Source organism: Poecilia reticulata, chromosome 13 (assembly GCF_904066995.2).
Source record: "Poecilia reticulata chromosome 13, P_reticulata-male-v2, whole genome shotgun sequence".
NCBI lineage: Eukaryota > Metazoa > Chordata > Actinopteri > Cyprinodontiformes > Poeciliidae > Poecilia > Poecilia reticulata.
The window spans coordinates 20,533,757-20,555,601 of NC_088842.1; positions in this window are offsets into that span (position 1 = coordinate 20,533,757).

Genomic DNA, 21,845 nt, shown 5'->3' on the forward strand with positions numbered 1-21,845 from the left:
ATAGGTCTTATTATTTTAAATTGTAGACTTACTTTACCATAATAGGCTTACCGTTCTTGAAAAGGATTTTCGTGGCCTTCTTATATTATGTGGGGTCACACCTAAAGTTGACTGGATTGTTACACCAGTAATTATATATATTTTAGAAAGAAGGTTTTCTTTTCAAAACATCACATTTGGATTAATTTTTTTTACTCCATTCTCGGCTATATTCACCATAGTATCTGTATTGGTCCAAAAGTAAAGCAAGGCCTTTTGTATCCCATTTGTGACTCTGTGCTGCCCACAATGTGATGGCTGATTTAATGGGGTCACACAACAAAGGCTGTGCTGTAGTGTTGCAGGCTTCTTGCTATGTCAACATCTCATGAATTCCAAAACCCTTTTCCCGTCATTTTCATTGGCAGTTCCCCCTGCCTTCTCTCACTCCTTGACATCCACCCCCAGATCCACTCCACTACACCATTCCCCCCAACACACAATCTCCCACCCTTTCCCCCTTTGCCTGTCTCCTCCTTCTACCCAACTCCAAACAGGCCCAAATAGAGAGTGACAACTCTTCCTGTTCCTCTACAAAATTCATGATTAATCTTTCATTAATCATGGATTTTAAAAAAACATTTAACTCCCTGGGGCTTTCTTCTGTACTAAAATAAATTAATAAATGAGCCAAGTGCACACAACCACAGACATACATTGCTTTTTCCATGCCATATTCCCTTATCATTTCAAAAATGGTCATTGTTTATGGCACCACTGCACTTAAAGGCACTTTCAGGAGGATATTATAAAGTGAGCCACTGTTCGACAGTTTCATATATTGTCTAATTTTAGTCAAGTCAAGGACAAGGTACTTCATGTGTTTGAAAGCATATGTTTTATTTAAATTGTACATTAAAAAAAATCTGAAATATCAGCAAATAAAAGAAGCTTCACTTGGACATTTTCACTGAAACAGAAAATAATGTTACATTTATTGATTAAATGATATCCTGTCCCAAAACAGAATTTTTTCTTGAGTTCTTTAAGAGGATTTCGAACAATGCTTTACAACCTCTGTGACCTTGGCAATAAAAGAGTAGTCTTTGTATCGCTGTGGCACTAATCAATCAATATGCTTTACTGGGTCACATTACTGCAAATTTATCCCTTGCAATTTGAAAGTGACAATATTTACGACTAATTCTCAAAATAGACAGCCAGGTTCCTTAAACCCTGCAAATGCTGGAAGAGATGATTTTTGTTGGTTATTTTATCTCGATCCGCCATTGTTCCTATAAACAAAAAAAAAAAAGAGCATGTTGAATTGGATCTTTTAAGCTCACATTCCAGAATTAGCCTAAACAAAGACAATGAAAGTCAAGCTTGCTTGGTCAAATTGTTCAGCTTAATATTTTAACAACAAATGCTTAAGACTCCACACCCCACTGGCACTTCTTTACTTCGGCTGAATCATGATAAACTGCCTTATTATGCCTTGTAAATCAAAACTAGCAAACCTGCCTGCGCTGCTTTGATAGACTTAAGCTTTTTTTCCCCCTCAAAGATAACAAATATTTTAATCATATTTAACTCTGTTAATGAAGAGAGATTGAAAAATGAGGGAGAGGCTGAGCATTGTGAGTGGCTGACAGCTCGGTGTGTAGGAGCAGAGAGCAGAGGGGAAATAGCGCAGAGCAGCTGATGGTAAATAAAATAAAAATAAAGTGTACCTTTATTTTTCACCATCTTCAATGTACAGTCTTTAAAATTACAAAATAAAATCAGAACAATTTTCTAGAAAATTCCTGGTGCTTTGAGCATGAAGTTTAAGTTATGATACTTCCCAGATATTCAGAATTTCTACCTACTTATAGGTTCTCAGTCATCCAGGACATGGCAAAAACAAAACAAACAAAAAAAAGCCCATAACTTGTATTGAAAAACACTACAATAACCAATGTTTTTTTAGATGTTGTAGCAGACATTAGATCAGTGACACTGAGCGAAACTCATATCTAAACATTTAAATCTCCCTCCTGGTTTATTGTCCCACCGCCCCAATAATCAAATGTAATTTCCTCCCTGGATGTTGTGGTGCTCCACTTTGTTGAGATAGTTAAGATTCAATCACCTGAGCAGAATGCTTTCTGGGTGCCTCCCCTTTTTTCCAGACAAATTTCACTGGAAGATAATTTTGAGGGAGAACTACAAGTTCCTGAAGAAAGTACAAATCCACTCTGAGCTAGGGGCTTCTCAATTCCCGTCCTCTGGGACCGCTGCCCCTGCATATTTTAGAAGTGTCTCCATTCCAGAACAGCTGATGACCTCCAATGAATGACATGAAATGCTGCCTGTTAACCACCCACTTATTCAAGTCAGGTGTGTGGCAGAAGAGAAAAACCTACAGCGTGCAGGGCAGTGGTCCCTGAAGAGTAGAATTGTCTGTCCTAGACTTAGGCTAGGACAGTGTATTTCCCCAACACACAGGACCTCAATTTTGGATGAGACAATGGCTGGACCAAATTCTTGCTCTCTAGGCATATGCCAACTTATATTTAAAATATATTTGTCGTGTTCATAAACAAATCAGAACATTCTTTTAGTAGTAGTTGGTTTTCTGTAGTTATAAAACAAATGTCATTAGAAATACTGATGTTTTCTGAAGGTGTCTTCATAAAGAAGGACACAGGACGTACAGAATAGGGTAATGCTTGACAATCATTAAGTTTTAGCAGTCAGAACACAACACTCAAATGTACCCTTTGGCTGTATATCTCTACACCACCAAACAAAAACTAAAAACTGAATGCCACAAAAATGGATGGCAGTGGGCTGAGAAGTAACCTGGCTGTTGCCTTCCTGTGCAATCCCGCTGGAAAAAACTTCTTGCTTCCAGCACAGTCTGGGCTCGCGCTCCTTGACTCAGATTGTCTCCAGTCAACTTTTGACCAGGCCAATTAGCTAACAAAGGGAGAAGTTGTGAAAGGTAACAGATTTTCTGCCCTGTTTCATAAGGTCTGCCTGTAGTTTTAGCAATTGCAGTAAAGGAAGTGAACTAAGCCGTTCAGTCCATGTTGGCCACTTCCACATATTGAATCGACATTAACAGCCGACTCATTCAGATCAGCACTTCTCTCTTCACAGTGGAGGATGATTGTTTGTAGCGCAGGCAACGTCTGGTAAGCTTCCTAGCGGTGAACCGGCAAACGTTAGTGATTGGATAGAGTCCACGCCTCCAGGACGCAATCGTTTTTCCAGACCCTCTGGAGGAAGCAAAGCGTAGTACAAGGGGTTGGTTATTAGAGAGAGAAAATTAGACACAAGAAAGAAAGAAAGAAAGAATGATAGATAGATAGATAGATAGATAGATAGATAGATAGATAGATAGATAGATAGATAGATAGATAGATAGATAGATAGATAGATAGATAGATAGATAGATAGATAGATAGATAGATAGATAGATAGATAGATAGATAGATAGATAGATAGATAGATAGATAGATAGATAGATAGATAGATAGATAGATAGATAATCTAAAATAGTGTTTTTCATTTTTTTAGCTTTGCATATCAAACTTTCATATTTAGGAGACGTCTGAAAAGTCTGCAGTGAGGTGATGATCAAGAACAGTTAATCGACTATTTGAAGCCAGTGACCTGTAGTCAGATCTTGAGAACTGCCCTTCGCAGAGTTTGCCAGCTCAGTAATTAACTGTGCAGAACAGTGTGGCTCCAAAGGTAAGTCTCAAAAAGACTGAATATGATTAATGTGTAATTTCCTCATCTACAAGGTTCTTGTCCTTTCTCTTGTATGAATAAAGTCAAAGAGTTTGTAAAGCCTTATTCTACGTTATTGTTTAACTAACTTAAACCCCTGCGTCTACAATTTTTATAAGCTGTATTTGTCTGAGAGTATATTAGCCATACATGAGGAAGAATGAATAACGTGTCACAATTATAATTTGAGTTGCATCAGTACTTTGCTTTCCTAGAGATTTTACAGCTCTCAGAGAGGTTGCTTGAAATGTTGGGCTGAAGTCGAATTGTGGGACATTCATATTTCCACACACCTTTGAAGGTCCACAAGACACACTGTACAAAGCACTCACTGTAAAAACATTATGGTGTTTCAGTAATCATGGCAGAGAGGAACGACTGTTACGAGTTCAGAAGTTCAGGAGAGGATGAAATAGTGATTGACAAGCTGGATGATGTAACTTTATTTTCCATGTTATCAAAAGCCAAAAAAAGAGAACAGAATGCATTGGTAAGACGTTTGCCGGCTGGTTTGGGCAAACATCCAACAGATGTGACTTTTCCACATAAACAAATATTTCCATGTCACACAATAGTTTTGCATGAAGTACATTTATGAGGCTTTTTCTCAGTGGGATAAAAACATAAACATCTAATACATAATATCTCCCATTATCATAAACATAAACACAACACACACTGAAATGCAGGAATACATATTTATTCCAGTGGATTTAGGCTTCTGACAAATAAAAAAAAAATCACCAAGGTACAAAAATTAATGTATTATGTTTTTAAAAAAGTGATAATTATGCTCTTCAAAATAACTGTAAAATCTGTGTGGATTATAATAACAAAACATATATTTCTGGAATTTGTGAGAGTTTTGCTCTCAACAGATGATCGTGTCAGTCAAAGACGTGACCATCTGAGATTTGAAGTGATGTAATTTTGTGGTTGCTTACTTTCTAATTCAACTGGCTGCAGTTGTATCTGTGATTGGTTTGCGTAGATATCCTGTTCCTAGGTTGTTAGCCAAAATTCTGATGTTTCTTTGGATACAATATGTCTATCTTTATCTAAGGGAAGCTATAATGAAGAATGTAGGGTTAAAAAAGCAATCTTGCTTGGTCAGATCACAATAGGATTTATGTAGTTTATGCGGTGTGGACTACAGCGTGGGTTGGTTTTCCATGTTTTTATTGCTTAGTGTTTTGAGGTCTACATTTTTGTATTGCCAGCAAGTGCTGGCTACCACACAGCCCGTCCACGCTAAGACGGAAGAAACTTCCCTTTGCTAGTAATTCTACTTACTGTTTTCTTTCTGCCCACTTTGAGCCCTCTTCAGTTCGACACTGCTATGCAGAATGTTTCCCGATCGAAGCATGTTCAAATTAAACTCCCAGGACGTCATTATTTTTCAAAATTATAGGTATCGCAGATGTTGCCGTCGAACATTTGCACTCCACTTATCCGAACATCCGGGCAACTTTAGCTGTCACAGGTGTTTGTCAATATTAATGAGCAGATGTGACGTCATTCTTGATCAGTGCCATAGTGCTCCTAGATTACTCCTAATGACCGTCAGCTGGAGACCCCACCTGCTGACAACACTGCAGAGAGGAAAGAACTGGCCTATTTTCTATTGAGCACATCTGATATATTCAAAAGAAGTAAATGTAGCTTGGGAAGCTGAAATACCAGGGCGCAATACTTGACATGCAACTTTAAGGGAGTACAGCTGGAGTACAGGTGATTGGATGTGCCTCCATAGTGAAGATGAGGAAGACAGTGTGAACTATTAATGTATATTTAGTGTATAAAGTCTTAAAACAGGCAGTTGTAAGCATTTTTAGTTGGGGTCACAGTATTTGCATATTTCAGCGGGTTGTGGGCGGCTGTGGTCTCTAATCTTCATGAATACGGGAGGTCCAGTGTATAACTGATGCACTAAATGTATTTGGAGTATCAGAGTAATAGTGGCTGGATGATAAAATGCATGCCACACTTTTTAGATTGTCCTTTTTAAACTACTTATTCTTTTCTTTTCACACTACAACTATGCAGTGTTTTACATCGGTCCTTCACATTAAGCACTAATAAAACCTGACATTTGTGGTTGTAATGAGAAAATGAGAGTTCAAGGCCAATAAATACAGTTATATGAAATACAGCACTGAATACAATAGTACCCTGCACCATTATTATGTCTTGAAAAGCACAAAACTTTAAGTCACGCTATTGCAGCAAAATACTGCTGATTACTTAGAAAATAAAGGTTGTATCACGAGAAGGTAAGATTGGTCACATTTACTGTAATTTTCAGTTTAGTTTAATTCTTTTTTTTTTTTATCATGAAGCTACTGATCTACATCCCCTTATCTGCAGTGTTCTGCTTCCATTCTTGTTTTACCTATAACCCCCTTGGCCTGGATAGTAATAAATGTCTTCTATTAGTTATTAAAGGATGATTCAGGCTTTCCAATAAACAGAACAATAAGAATGGTAGTTATCCTCCAGATGCACTCTGTTCCTAATATTTTCATAATATTGATTTTTCACTTGCACTTATTCTTTCTGCTGTCAGAGAATGAGGAAATAAAGATAACTGCACACATGTGATGAGAAAGAGAAACAATATGCAAGAAAAAAAAATGTTTTTTTTTCTTTCTCCATGCATAAATGGCTCCATAAAGAACAGTAAACATAACCTTAGGAGATATGATGTGCAGTTATATGTCTTGTGGTGTCTTACAACCAAGTATTTTCCACACCACTAATAGCGATGTGGAACTATTCTACTCACATCCTGCATAGGATGCGAGTGGAAAACGAATGAATGAATAGATGGATGAATAGATAGATGCAATCAAAACAATCTTTACATATCAAAATGGTGTTAATGAACATAAAATACAGACTGGTCAAACACTGAAGGTAGAATGTGGCACTCCTCAAAGATGGAGTCTTTTTTTTTTTTACCCTGGAGACTCCATTAGAAGCCCTGAAGCATTCCTAATGTTTGAAAACAGATGTCTTACAGCAGCAGAGAGTCTCTTAGTGCTCGTGCTTCCCTAGAATATTGGAGGGTGTCACGGAGAAAGAATCTGTTCTTGGCTAATGCGATCTTCTGCAGCTGTTAACAGGAGTTTAATAATGGTCTAAACAACAAGCATCCCGGAAAAGTATCACAGTTAATGGACCCCGACTGCCAAGATAAGCACTTTCTCCAATGAATCAATGAAAGGTGGAAGAGTGAGTCTAAGCTGTGAAACATGTCTCCTGTGCAGACAAATTAATGCAAAATGAGTATTCACATTTACACTATGTGTCTCTATTTTTTTGAATAGGAAATGATTCCTTTCTTACATTCTTCACTTCTGTGGTTCCTTTTTGGCATAAAGTCTATTAGGTAATCAGGAACCCATAGCATCGTGGTACTGTGAACGCTTCAATGACAGAATAAATAACTAATAATTAAATGTCAACTAGATAAAAATACTTTTAATAACTTCTACACACAAAAAAGTGATTAGGTATGTTCGACTAGAGTGATACACAGATGTTTTTTGTAAATACTATTTGCAAACGAGAATGGCATTTTATTATCTTGTGTTGTAGCAAACATTTTCCCAGTGTCACTCTTAAAATTTCACGAGTCATACCATTTTTTATGGATCCACAGAACACAGAAAAATATGAAGATTCATTGGAAGACTTAGGTCAAATAAAAAAAAACCTCACTATTACAAAAAAAGGTAAATATGGATATTACTTGCAATTGTTCTTTAACATATGAACATAAAGCTACAGAAAATTAAGAGAGTAATCAAACAAGAATATTTATGAGGTATCTAAAATTATTAACAAAACAAAACAAAAAATGTAATCTGCTTTACACAATTTCAACACACCATACATACAGAGGTAAACACAGCATAGACACAAATATAGCACTCTAATGACAAATAACATTTAATGTGTAGCATTTAACTTTGAAAGAGTGGACAATCTTCTGTCAATCAACAGCTTTCATTTTTGTCTTAATTATAATGTCATGTTTTTGCTGTCGGGTTTTTCCCTGCTTTGAGTATTATTCAAATACCTCTTTTCAGAAAACCTGTGGGAGCGGGATGGCTCCAATCATGTAAGCAGATTTGTGACAAATGGAGCAGATTGGGTTCAGTATGATTACAAAGTAATTAAAAGCACCTTACAATCTATAATGTGTAGGCAGTCAGTCAAAGGCTTTAAAACTGGAGTAATGTGAGTTATTGTTCTTCCCCACCATTTTATTCAACTGAAACCTGTGGATTTCATAGAGAGGCTATTTTCATTTCAGAAAGACCAGAAAACAGAACATTCTGACAGTCAACTCTGCAGAAAATTAAAGTATGCAGCAAAAACTCTGCACTGAAAAGCGAGAGAAAAAGTCTTGAATGACTTCAATGATCTTGAAAAGATAAAATGCATTTTGGCTACATTTTTTATTTGAGTTTAACTTAAACTAGAAACAAATTTATTGGTGAGAGTTTTAACTGTACTCTAAATTGCCTTCTGATGTGTGCATGTTGTACAAGCATTGTTTTTATGTTGACTGTGAAGGGCTGGTGCCCTGGCTGCCCACAATGTCCTCATGTCTAGTATTGGGATAGACTTCAGACACATATTGTATTTCAGGAATTCTGCCTGAATGATTAATTTGGGCAGAAGAAAAAATGTGAATGAATGTTGAACAGGGTTTAAGTAGCAATCTATATTATATAACTAAAATTTACTTGACAAAGTTCTACTGGATCTGGTGAAGGAATTTACAGTCCTTTTTTTTTTCTTCCAGGAAACGTACATCAATTTTTAAACTGGCTGGCTGATTTATAAAATGTAGGCCTATACCGCTTGCCGGGATGACCAATACCAACGTTGTCACTTCGTAATATTACCAGAAGCTTCATTTCCGAATCAGGTTTTTTTCTTATAATAAAACAGCAGGTCTAAGTTATGTTTGAATACTATGTTAATTTTAACCCAATCAAAGGTTAGCTGTTTGACTTTTTCCAAAACCAGCTGAAAATGTTCTTCATATGATTCATTGGACTCTGTAATTAACTTCCACTCAAAGCTGTCCTGAATAACTGACTGCAAATCCTTTCCTTTCCATTTTAATTAACCGCGGCCTAAAGCGTAAGTGGGAAAGTGAGGGAGGAAAGAAATGAGTGTGAAATAATGAAAAAGATCAAATCTTAAGTAACTGGCAGCAGCTTTGACAGAAAATTAGATTAATTTTCTGCTGAGAGCAATCACTGTGATTTGAACTGATTAACGCTGAGAACGTTTCTCGGGTAGCACCAGTTGCATGTGCGATAAGAAATGTACTACACATATTTACCTCACCAGATCAAATAGTGATTCTTTCTCGTTGGGTATCTGTCAAGTTTCAAGAATCTCCATGCACAGTCGGGGGCTTTTTAACTAAGTAGGAATCTCATCCTAAAACCTGTCCATTTATTAATTCATTTCTGTTGTTGCTCCCTGTTGGAAACACAATCAGAACATTCTGCAGTTGGACAGATTGTGCCATGCCAGGAGACAGTCAGCTTTTTGTGGGTGGGAGATGCTTATTTGGAAAACTTAACCATTAAATATTTATACATGTCAAAATAGATTGAAAGAATCATTTGGGTAAAATTAGGCACCTAAACAAAACAACATAGAAACTGATATTAGTAATGTGAGCTGACTTCTTTGAAGAACATGGATGCATAATAATAGTTAATCTGTCAGGTGTATGCTTTTATCTTAAAACAGTCAGAGTTGCAATTCCTTCTGAACAATTATATAATTACAAGACAACAGAATAATAAATTCTATGAAATGCAGAAGTTCATAAAAACAAAGTTTTTTAAAATGAGCCAGAGAAAGAAACCTAAAAAACCAGTTGTTAGGAAACGAGACAGTGAGAGTAGTAGTGAAATTATTAAGAATGTCAAGCTGTCATAATACCAGTTTAAATGGACACTGAGAAAACAACTACAGAGACAGAAGTAGGTTTAACAAATTTATTGAGATGTGCAAAAGAGGAAGAGGGAGTCCAGGAGTGGCTGCAGAGGATCAGACCAGAGGAAACACTAAGGAGAAAGGTAAGCTGGTTATGCGGGTGATTTACAGGTAGGGGAGGATAGAGAATGGATTTCAAGGGCTTAGATGTCAAAGAAGTTGTTTGGCAGAAGATGTGGTTGGTAGGGAATGGTGGCATCTGGAGAAGGATAATATTTCAGATAGAAATGGATGGTGGACAGTTAGGCTGCTAGATGGAGCTGTACATCGGTGGAACTGAGATCCGTCCAGGTGACGCATCAAAGGAGCATCAAGGAGAGCATGGAGATCCTGGAGTCAGTGGTGGAGGTAAGTTCTCACCTCTATGGGATCCAAGAGCTCTGGGAGACAGACCTCTGGTTAGAAACAAGTTGGTTCCTCAAAGTGCAAACTAGGACTGAGCTAAGTTGGCCTGTTACCACACTAGGTCCTAAAACCATCGGGTGTCTGCCTCAGAGAGTCTGCTCCTTCTTACAGCCACTTCTGATTGGAGGTAACCATGTATTTTGAGAGTCTTCTGGCTGAAGTAGAGGAATTGCAGCTCTTTTTTGCAAAGTAGTAATTTGCAACAAAATAGCAACACATAATGATTGTCTGACTGTGTGACATTTGTTTCGTAGAGTCCTAAATTCACCCTGCAGTGGCGCAGCGTTTTCTGTTTTTGTTTCAAAAAAATGGTCGGTAACCGACTGGATTAATGCTCTCCTTGGCAGGTGTGTCAGTTCAGATTAAATGTTTTTACAGGTTTGCTCAGTTCACCTGCTTTCAATTTTAAACAGATGGACTTAACAAAGGTTGAGATGCTGTTATGACCAAACCCTGCTTTGAAGTTCACTGTAGCTTTATTCATGTCCTGTCTGCTGTGTCCCTTGGTCCTCCTTATATTGTGTGTTCACTTTGTTCACTAAGGTTTTAACAGAACATCTGTATTTACACACAAGTAGACACAAATTTTTCACTGGGACATTTCTAAATGAATTGGACTATTTAGAAATATTAGAGTAAAAGGTGCTGGTGGTGGTGAGGTGGGTTGTGTGGATACAGTTGCACTTAAGGGTTTAATTATTCAAAAGTTCTAAAACCTTTTGTAATTTTATCTACTTCAAAATTATCTGCAACTGTGTGTTTATTTATCACATAAAGTCCCAAAAGAGTACTTAATTGTTGTTTTTAACATGTCATAATATGTTCAAGAGTTATTATTAAAGTACTGCAACAATGTACCAAATGAAAATTACATTTGACAAAGAAATTTTCAAAATATTCCTGCTGAAATTAGGCAATATTTCTGAAGCATTTGTTCAGAACACATATAAATAAATACTATTGTATGCAATATTCATAAGAGCCATGCAATTAAATTATCCACCCAGGTTACAATTTTAATGAGTATACTGTCAAATAATTGGCACTAATGAACTTCAAATAATAGGCTATTGACTGAAACAAGAGCGGAAAGTTAATTGAGAAGCTGTGGCATGAAGGCCTCAACAGCAACTGCCACACAATCCAAATCATTAAAAAGTTTTTAACAAGTGAAACAAAAAGGAGACTCATTTACAAAATACCATAACAAAGTCATTATTAAATACTGATAACAATGCTTTGCCTATCATCATTGATCTGCACAAACAATTCCCTGTTACAGAGGGTTGCAGCCAATCAATAGCAAGCTGGGAGATGTGTATCCCATGTATTAGAGGCTCCACAGAGATGCTTTGATCAGTGTATCAATTGATCATGCTCAAAATTAATGGTACACTGACATGGATTAAAGTGGATACAGAAGACCAGTGATCCATTTATATTAATTTCATTTTATTTTAATTAGTTTTTTCTTTCTAATGCACATTTCTTTTTGGTTTTGTTATTGGCATTTGATCAACAGATGTATCTAGTTATTGCTTTGCTGTTAAACAATAGCTGTGTTATATTTTTTTTATGTCTATGGCTTCATTTTCCTGTATAACTTTGCTTTGTAAAGTTTTATGGACAGCTTCTTTCCCAAATGAGCAAGATGTCAGAAAGAGTTGATAATTAAAGTATTATTAGGATTTTTATTTTAAAATTTGCTTCGTTTGTCATAACAACTATAGCTGTGTAAATTGTTAATAAACTGCAAGAAACTCACATAAATCTCACAAAAGCATGCGTTTTTTCCGTCCTACCACTCCAAACATAAACTTTGGAATTCGCTAAACTTTACCATGTCTATACTATGTGATTTGGTAAGATGAGTCTAGAATCAGCCTTTTCTGCAGCAAACGCTCCAGGTGGAGACTGCTTATTAGAGTGCAGTGCCTAGTGCAGATTTTAAATTAAAATATATTGACTTTTATCAGAAAACTGCACATACTGTAGGTCATGATTGGGTCTTTCAAATGGATTATGATCCACAATGTGTGATCCCAGGGCAGCTTTGACTATCCTCTAAAGGAGTTCCAAGCTTCAGCAGCTGAGATGGGAGAGACTCTGCATACAACAACCTCTACCCTGGTTCTTCACCAGTCCAAAATTTATGGGAAAGTGACACCACTGAAGAAAAAACAATATCAAGCCTCAAACTGGAGCAGTGGTTCTTAACCTTTTTTGAGGTACCGAACCCACCAGTTTCATATGCGCATTCACTGAACCCTTCTGTAGTGATAAATAAAATATGATTTTTTTCCCCCCCCAAATTCAAGACATAGGGGTGACCCAACAAGAGTCTAGTCGGGTCACCCCAAGATCACTAAGTCTTCTTAAAAGGTTAGGCTAAAACTAACCCATGGGTCATTTCTCGGAGTGCTGACGCCTCGCCTGTCCCTAGCTTCCAGCAGAGTTCTCACCTCAGCATTCAGCCAGGGTTTCTGGTGAGGGTAGCAGGTTTCTGTCTGGGTGGTGGTGACATCATCAGCACAATTGGAGATGAAGCCAAGAACAGAGGAGGTGTATTCCTCCAGGTTCACCTCTCCCTCATAAGTAGCTGCCTCTCAGAAGATCTGACAATCTGTGGGCTGAAAACAGTCCTGGAGGACAAAGGCTGCATCTCTGGGCCACACAGTGACTGTCTTCTTTGTTGGTCTAATCTGTCTCATCAGCGGACGATATGCTGGCACCAGCAGGATGGAGATGTGGTCGCAGAGGCCAAGATGAGGGTGAGGAAGAGCTCTGTACGCACCGTGAATGTTGGTGTGTACACACAGTCCAGAGTGTAAGATAGATGACATGCCGGTAAATCCGGTTGTTTGATTATCCTAATTTAGTTTGATTTGGTGTGTGCAAGAAATATAGTCATTTGAAAGAGCAGTGCATTGGCACCATAGTCAAGAGTCCACTAGGGGGACTTGTGCGCTCTTTACAAATAATACAAGAGCAAGTAAAGGCGCACTGGTTTCGTCTGATCATTTGTTCTCTTGTAATTGTCCCTTTTATAAGGTAAGTGATTAATCTTTAGAGAATGATATGGATGAATGCCAGGCCTGTGTGTGTGAGTTTGTCTGTATTTAGTTTGTTTTGCGTGGCGTATTAGTTATCTTGCTTTAATGTTATGTGCGTAGAGTGTTTGGCTAGCTACTTATGGCAGTAAGACGTTAGCTACAGTATGTGTTCTGTTCGGCATCTAGCAGCTTGATTTGTTTAAATGAGAATAATTGTGATTTTTTGTTCTGCTCTTCTTTACAAATAATACAAGAACAAGTAAAGGCGCACTGGGTTAGGGTTAGACCACTGGCTTCGTCTGATCATTTGTTCTCTTGTAATTGTCCCCTTTATAAGGGTCAACACTGGCTGACCCCTGTCTATGCTGTGACTGTAACCACTTGAAAGGGGTGAATATTTATGCGGTCATTTATTTTACGTTTTATGGTTTTAATTGTGATTATTTCATGGAAATCAGTCTTCACTTTGAAATAATGTTTTGTAAATACTTTGTCAAAACTTTTCATTGGCCCTGTAAATGCTATCAAAGCCCTGTGGAGTCAGAGAGGCAAACATATGAAAAAAAATAACTCAGACTGTGCATGATCTGAAGAGATTGTGCCTTGAACAACGAACAAAGGCACCTCTCTCTGTAAGCCCCAACAATATGAAATGTTACAGAAGAAAGCTAAGTGCAGTTTTATTGATCAAAGGGGTTTGTGCAAAATAGTCTTGACATAGAATTGTTTTCACCACTCAATAAGTGCACTTAAATTAAAGGTAGATTTTATTTTTTCACAGCTTTCAGTGTGTGTTCGTAATACTGCAAAATGAGATTCATTTAATCTTTTACACATCTTTAATAAGGAACCCAATAAATTTGTCCAATTTTGCACTTTGACAAACTTATCCACTATGCTTGTTTTCTTAGTCTTTTAAAATACATTCTATTTGAATCATTTTTTTTCACCCTTACTCCACACAACTTCACAGCCGTCCCAACATTAACCCCCCCCCAGTCCACCCCGTTGTTCTTAATAACTTTGTAGATTGGGGGTGGAGAGGTTGAGCGCCGCTGAGATGGTTGAACCAGGGCACCAAACTGGCTAGGACCGCCTCTGGTTTCAGCTAAGAACAGACATATCCAATAAATTAGAAAATGGGTTCCATTGACACTTGTTTGTCAGATTAAAAGTATCTTTTGAAAATAACCCTTAAGCAAGTATACTTTTCTTTTTTTTTTTATTGGTCTTCATTAGCCATAATCAGAAAATCATCAATTACCGAGAAATAAAGGCTTGAATGCATCAGTATGTGTAAGATGTAAATGTTTTTTTTTTACTGAAATAAATTAACTTTTCAATAATATTGCAATTTACTGAACATAACCATTAACTGTGGGCTTGACATATGGAAAAAAAAAGTCACTTTAAAAATAATATATATTTGAATTTTCATGTTCATTGTTTATTATTTTTCAGTAACAGAAACAGACGCATTGTCATAACAAAATAATTTAGTCTAACTGCCAAAATAGTATTCTCCAGCTCGTTCTCTGGCTTTATTTTCCTCTCCAGTTTTTGCATTTGTGCCCATGCCTTATTAACTCATTAAAAAAAGGAAAAACAGTGGAATGAAAACAGTGCTTAAACATGTTGGCAGAAAACCCTCAAACAGTTTGCAAATGAGGTCATTTTGTACAGTGATGTAATGACATGGATATTTTTCATTAAGTTTATGCTAAAGATGACTGGACAGTCAATCTTATTATCTACCCAGTGTCCTCCCGAATAAATGAGAGAAATGGCCAATGTCAAGGGTGCACTTTTCATAACTTACCTAATTTACTTGTAAACTAGATAAGTTACCTAGGTACTAATTTAACTAGTACCTAGTAACAACTTTACATCAAACTAGGCTGATGTAAAGTTTTGAAGGGGATTCACTTTTTATTTGTTGACCTCAATCTAAAGAGTAGAACATCTTCTCTATTTGGGTCATGTAGGCCATTGCTCACAAAACTTCAAATTTGGTGTTTTAGGAGAAAGGCAGGGTTTGTGTCTTGCTGACATTCTAAAATAAATGCTCTATTGATTTGAGCAGAAATACACGGAAACGCAGAAAGAGGGAGAGAGGACCAATATTCTACTGTATTGATCGCTCTAAATACTGTAGCCAATCTATTAATATCCCCCAACGTGCAGCATATAGGACAGCACACGCTTTGAGGAAAAGACCACAGGGTTGTGGTATTAAGCCTGCACATACACTGTCATCGAACTTGGATCCGGATGTTTGGCTTTAGAGCTTGCATACAGTATGTATGTGTATAAATTCAGTGTTGATGACAACCACCACCATCCCCGACAACCTAAAAACAGAGGCATTATTAAAAACTAATATCAGGGCAAAAAGTAAAAGAGCAAACAAGCTTAGTTAGTTTTTAAACCAAGAGCTTTGCAAACGGGTACTTTTTGTAAATGGGCCACAAACTAAAAAATTTATATTTTCCAAACTGTTTGAAAATTAAGTTGATGACCCAGCAGTGTACACCCTTTAAACAGAATTCCAGAAATAAATCTTGGTTTTTCTATCTGTTTCTCCATTGCCTGTAGCCATTTGAGACGTTCTAAAGCATTACTGTTTTATACAGTTTTAGAGCACATGCTGCTTTCTTATTTTAACATTTACTGTGGACTTTTAATTATTATTATTATTATTTTTAGACTGTATATGGTTTCCTAAACACTAACCAAAATTTGAATCATTACATTAATGCTTTTCTTTTACAATCCTAAAACATAACCATTTTTGATTTAGAAATGTACACCAAAACAAATGTTACAAACCGCTTAAGCTTCTGGCACATTTGAAGAGGCTGACTAGTTTTTAACATGTTTTAACATATTTGCAAATGTACAGCACTTTGTGAACTTTGGTTTCAAATAATAGTAGTATGATGTGGTATGGTATCATAAATAAAAGCATTGTTAATGTAGCCGTACGGATAAAGAAAAACATTTCAAACTAGAAAACATTTTTAAGCTTCCTTGGTTTAGGTTTGGGTTCACAAATTACTGTAGAGTGATGCCCAGTCCTGAGGTCCACCCACTCTCTGTTTTGTAAGATTCCTGGATGTGACCAGCATTTCCCCATTAAAGCAACTTTACCTGTCAGAGAGAAGTGATTACAACAAACACAGAAAGCTCCATTTGTAGGAGAGGATCACAGAAGCACTGAATGTTGCAAGTTCAGGTTTCTCTTTTATCATTCGAGTTGAAGACTTGTTGTTGTAAGATGTGCTTTAATGAGGTACTAAGATGAAATATTCTGCCGCTCTCTGAAGGGACTTTCTTTTTTGCCAGAAAAAATTGAAGTGGCCACTCAGACTCTATCGCCTTTCATTATAACACTTAATCAGCTCACTGTGTACACCTTTCACTTTCTACACTTGCAGCCAGAAGTTACCACCTGAAGCAGTACCTAACACACCCTACTCAATTATCAAACTTGGTAATATTCTTAGAGTCTGACTCAAACTTCGCAAGTTGCTTTAATTAATCCTTTGCCACGGCAATAAGAAGAAGAAAAAAAGACATCACCGAGATATGTGTAGAGGTTTGGAAACCTTAGATGGAGAAGAAAGTGCTGAAGGGTGAGGCAGTCAAATATGTAAAACCAACGTTGCTAATCAGGCAAAAATAAACCCAGAACTGACTAAAGGTAATGAAATGAAAGAGATGGTGGTCCTTGGACTCGGCATGGACTGTCACGTTGTCAGCATGTTGTTAGACTAAGTGTTAAATCACCAGCCACGTAATTTTCTTCGAATGTTACTTGAAGCAGAAAAATTAAACAAGATCTTTAAAAGCAATTTAAAGGACAACCTGCATGCACTAAGCGCACCGTTAAATGGTTTTCCAGCTTCCAAGTGCCAAATAACTCAATCCCTGCTGAGGATGATTCTGACTGTAAAATTTACCACAAGTGTTTCTGACTGCTGAGAAGACAGATGGGATGCAATGAGAAGAAAGTTAATACAGTTGATGAAGCACCATATGATTTAGAAACCTTTTTCAGGCTTCTGATTATAACACTGCAGATTTAAAGGAAAACTCTTATGAAACTTGCAACAAAAAAAAAATAAACAAAAGAAAATGAAGATTTCACACAACTGCAGTATGAGTGAGAAGATATTTTCTTTTTGCCTTTTAATGACTTTTATATGGAAGCCCATTTCCGCCATGAAAAAAAAATTATGACTTTAAAACTCATAATTATGACTTTGAAAGTCGAAATTATGACTTCCTGTTTAGCTTTTTTTTTTTTCATGGCGGAAATGGGCTTCCATACTTTTAGCCCTCAGACATAGTGCACAAGTTTTTTTTTACTCTGTGCACTGTCCTCGGGGGGTTGCACTGACCCTGTGCGCAATTTTACAAGTTTTTTCTTTTTTGTGTGTGTGGTCTCGAAAATTGACAACCCTCGGCCCCGTTTCCTGCTGTCCGACAGTCACGTTTTCTGCGTTCCTCCTGGTCCACCCAGGTGTTTTGCACAGCTGAATGGTTGCCACGAGACATTGAAGGATTTCTCAAATATGCATAAAAACATTTAGGCAACATTCCAGGTATGTTTTTGATGAGGGAATAACATGATGTAAAGCTCAAAAAAGTTCATTTTACATTATACTGCCCGTTTGCTTTTTTTCTTTGTGCTGTTGTGAGAATTAACATTTGAGGTCCAGTAGATTTAGCTCTTACATTTATTTGTGGTTTCTTGCAGTATGGTACAATCTTTATCACTTTAGAAGGAAGAGGTTTTTTTTATTATAATTTTTTGGGGGGGAAATTGGCTCAAACCCCCAAATTGATGGGTTGTAATAATTGTTTCTCAAAGGTCTGGTGTCTTTCCATCCAGATGTTCTTCTAACACAAATGCCATGAATGCAAACATGGTCACGCACGTAGAACATCAGTTCGGCGAATTTGTCTAACTTCCAAAAGAAATACAAAAATTATTTGTATTTCTTAGAGAAATACAAATCAAAATTATTTGTATTCATTTGTAAATGATTTGTATTTCTTAAAGAAATCAAGGCTTTGTATTTCAAATGTTGTCACTGTTATTTCGGGTGGGTGTTTTTTTATTTTTTCTCCCTACAAAGGAGTTTGTATCAACATATTTTTCAACCTACTATTAACATTTTCTCATGTCTTGGCATGTAAAAATAACAGAAATGAACAAAGCTGAGTTTTTGTTTTACCAAGTTTGTGTTAGAAGACTGTTCTGTCACAGTCCTGAACATCTTAGGTGTCTTTCTCTATTTGGACATACTGGTTGAGGTGCCAGAAATTCTTAAAACTATCCTAAATGTAAATAGCTGAAAAGGGACTACATTGTTCGGTTGTAGAAAGAATTAACCTTTGAATGTATATTGATTTTCCATTTTTAAAATATACATTTTTAGTTTTGGTTTTCAACCCAAAGTATAATCTCAGCTGAATCTCACCTCACTTGGTGCTCTCGTTCCACCCCTTCCACCCTAACCCTCAGACTGTCTGTGCCTCAGTGTTAGTGTAGGGGTCTGTTACATGAGCAGACTGCCAGCATGTGATGTGCCAACTTCTCCCGGCTCTGGGGATGTGGTGAGCAGCACTTTATCTCTGAAAAACAGACTTGTCTGATCACCTCCTGGGGAGGCTGGGGTGAGGAGGAAAGGCAAATAATGGAAGAGAAACATTAGGTTCTATTCCTCCTTTAAACCCCCCCTCCCCTCCAAAAAAAAACCCTCACATGCACTGAACATGTATGGATGGAAATTTTTTAAACTCTTGGCATTGTTCCCCCGTGAAAGGAATTTTTGTAATTCATGATTAATATTTTAATTAACATACCTCACCAAATCGCAATGAGCACTGAAACGGGAAGTATTAAAATACATCACTTTCCATTTCTCCTTTTAAAGCTTGTCTTCTTTCCTTGGCAACAATTGGAATGAGTAGCAGCAGAACTGACCTCTGTGTTGTGTTTGCAGAACAAAATTCTCTTTGTTTCACAATCTGTCTCCTTTCATTCGTGCTCAGTCACTCATCTGCCTAAAATAGACTTTCCATCTCAGAAAAAGATGGAAACATGTCTTTGCTGTGGATGACTCTAGTTTGCTCTAGGCCAAGTCTGTTTGTGTTGTTCTACCAAGCCAGATAAAGATCGGACGCTTCGACCAGCTACCACTGACGGACATACTGATTACTGCCAGGTTTACATACAGATCTTACAAGGATGATTTTAAGGTGGCCTTACAGTTGGATTACCACTGGCAAGAGAATAGTTATTTTAACTTTCACAAACTTTGTAGTCATCTGATGAAACCTATAGCCTATTGGGTAGGATGTTATTCATTCCCTCACAAAAAGATCAGTTGTTTAATGCCATGCAGCACAAATTTGTGATACTTTGCTTCATCCAGCAGTTTGCTTAATTGTAACCTAGGGCCAAAGCAACCTTTTTATTCCCATATTGCCAACTGGCACCAGTGGTTTTGGTTACAGCTTTAATCTCCCCCAAGGCAAAATTTTTTAGTTTTATTCAATGTCTTTCATCATGTTGTCTGGTATAAAGCATCAAGTTATTTTTTTTCTATTGGCGTGAATGCACATAAATAATACGCAGATCTAATATCCAATCTAAGGTAATACAATAAAATAAAAAATCCCTGGACATGTTCTATTGTGCATCAAATGCAGCAATATTGAATAAAGTTAATTCAGGGGAAATCAAAACTGTGTTACACATGTAACTGCTAATCTAAATTGTTAAATAATCACAATATTTACAACTATTTACAAATCGTCATAATTTTTTTAAATTTGCTGTCAAAGGCATAAAATACTTGTGAAAAAAATTATAATAAATAATCATTGTAATCTCAGATTCCACTCTGCTGAATAGTAAGATCCATACTAATTACACTAGATACTTTGCAGTACGTTCTCAAACCAAAATGTCAATATATTTCTTCATGATGAAATAACTGTCGGGGTAGCCTTTGCTTCTTGCTGTAAAACTCTTCTTATCCAGTTATTCTGTGTGCAGTAATGAGGATGAGAGGGTCCTTCTTAAAGATACCATCTCTGCCAAGAGGCACTGACATGCTGGAAATAGAAATTCTTACAGTAAGAGCACATTAGTATGGACACTTGAATTGGTGTGTCAGTGTGTGGCTTCAACAATTACTGGCAAATTAGCATAAGAACAGAAATAGTTCAATTGTGCCCAACTGTGAGTTAAGAATGGTTTTGGCTGCTAACTCGGGTTATATTGTTAGATCAAGGGAAAAACCACACATTCCCATCTGATAAAAAAGAAAGTCATTAAAATCCAAGAGTGAACTTTTGTAAACTCCCCCAAAAATAGCATATCACATTATTTTGGCCAAAAAGACGGAATATGTTAATTGCTTTCTTTACTTTGCATGTCATTAATATTCCTTTGTGTCCTTTAACTGTGGAGCAATTAAGAGATGCTTCAAGATGAAAGGATCCAAAGTTTAGTGACCCCGTAAAATGGAAAACAAAACAAGAGATGCACAAATAAAAAAACTGAAAAATGTTCATTCGTTCATGGATAGGAATAATGATAACTATACAGTGAAGAAACAGCTGTTACACCAAAAACACTGCTTAGTTGTTTTATTTATTGTGGAGCTGGGATTTTGGTGTTGGGACAAAAACTGAATTGTTTTAATTAAATGTTGGATTAAAAATTGTGCTTGCTTAGTGAAAAAAATCACAGGCCAACATTTTTGAAATATGGTCTGGTTTCAAACCCACAGGCCAGTATTACAGGATAAGCAACCAGATTAACAACTACAAACAATAAGATTACGACAAATAAATTTTATTGTTGGCTTCATAAATCGGAAGTGAAATGTGTTTTATTTTCATTACGATTTGCTTTAATTGTACCCATAGAAAATCTTATATCTGTCTCGTGTATCCCTTGGTCATGATTTTGCTGTTTGTAAACTGTTCTTCTCTAACAAACCTTAATCATAAGACTACAGCTTAAAGATGATGGATCCCATAAGTGTTTTAAATGTATGAACATATGGTAGCTTCAGTATCCACATCATGAATGTTTTACTTATGAGTAATAAGGATTACAGGGTTGTTGAAGATTAGACTTATTATTGAGAAATAAATCATTTCAAAGTACTTTTATATGTGTGCACAATTTGGTAATTGTATACATGTAATTCTAGTTACCAGTATTCATCGCCATACAGTGGTGTAACATATGCATATTGCTTTTTATCTCACATACTTCCTCATTTTTGGTAAATTCATATAATGTTCTTGTTTAACATTAATAGTCCTGTATTTGAAAAATGATCTGGCCTACAAAACATACACAAAAAGCCCAAATAATATTTTTAAACCACAGGAATGGGGGAAAAAAAAGGTTCTTCTTTCTTGCAGAAAACATTCCACCTGCTCTCATGTTCCCGCAGAATGTAGTTTGATGTTTATAAATCTCTCTGTGTGAATAAAAATTCACATCGATACTTTGTGCCTTGTTTGCATTCTTCTTCACATATCACAACCACAGATATG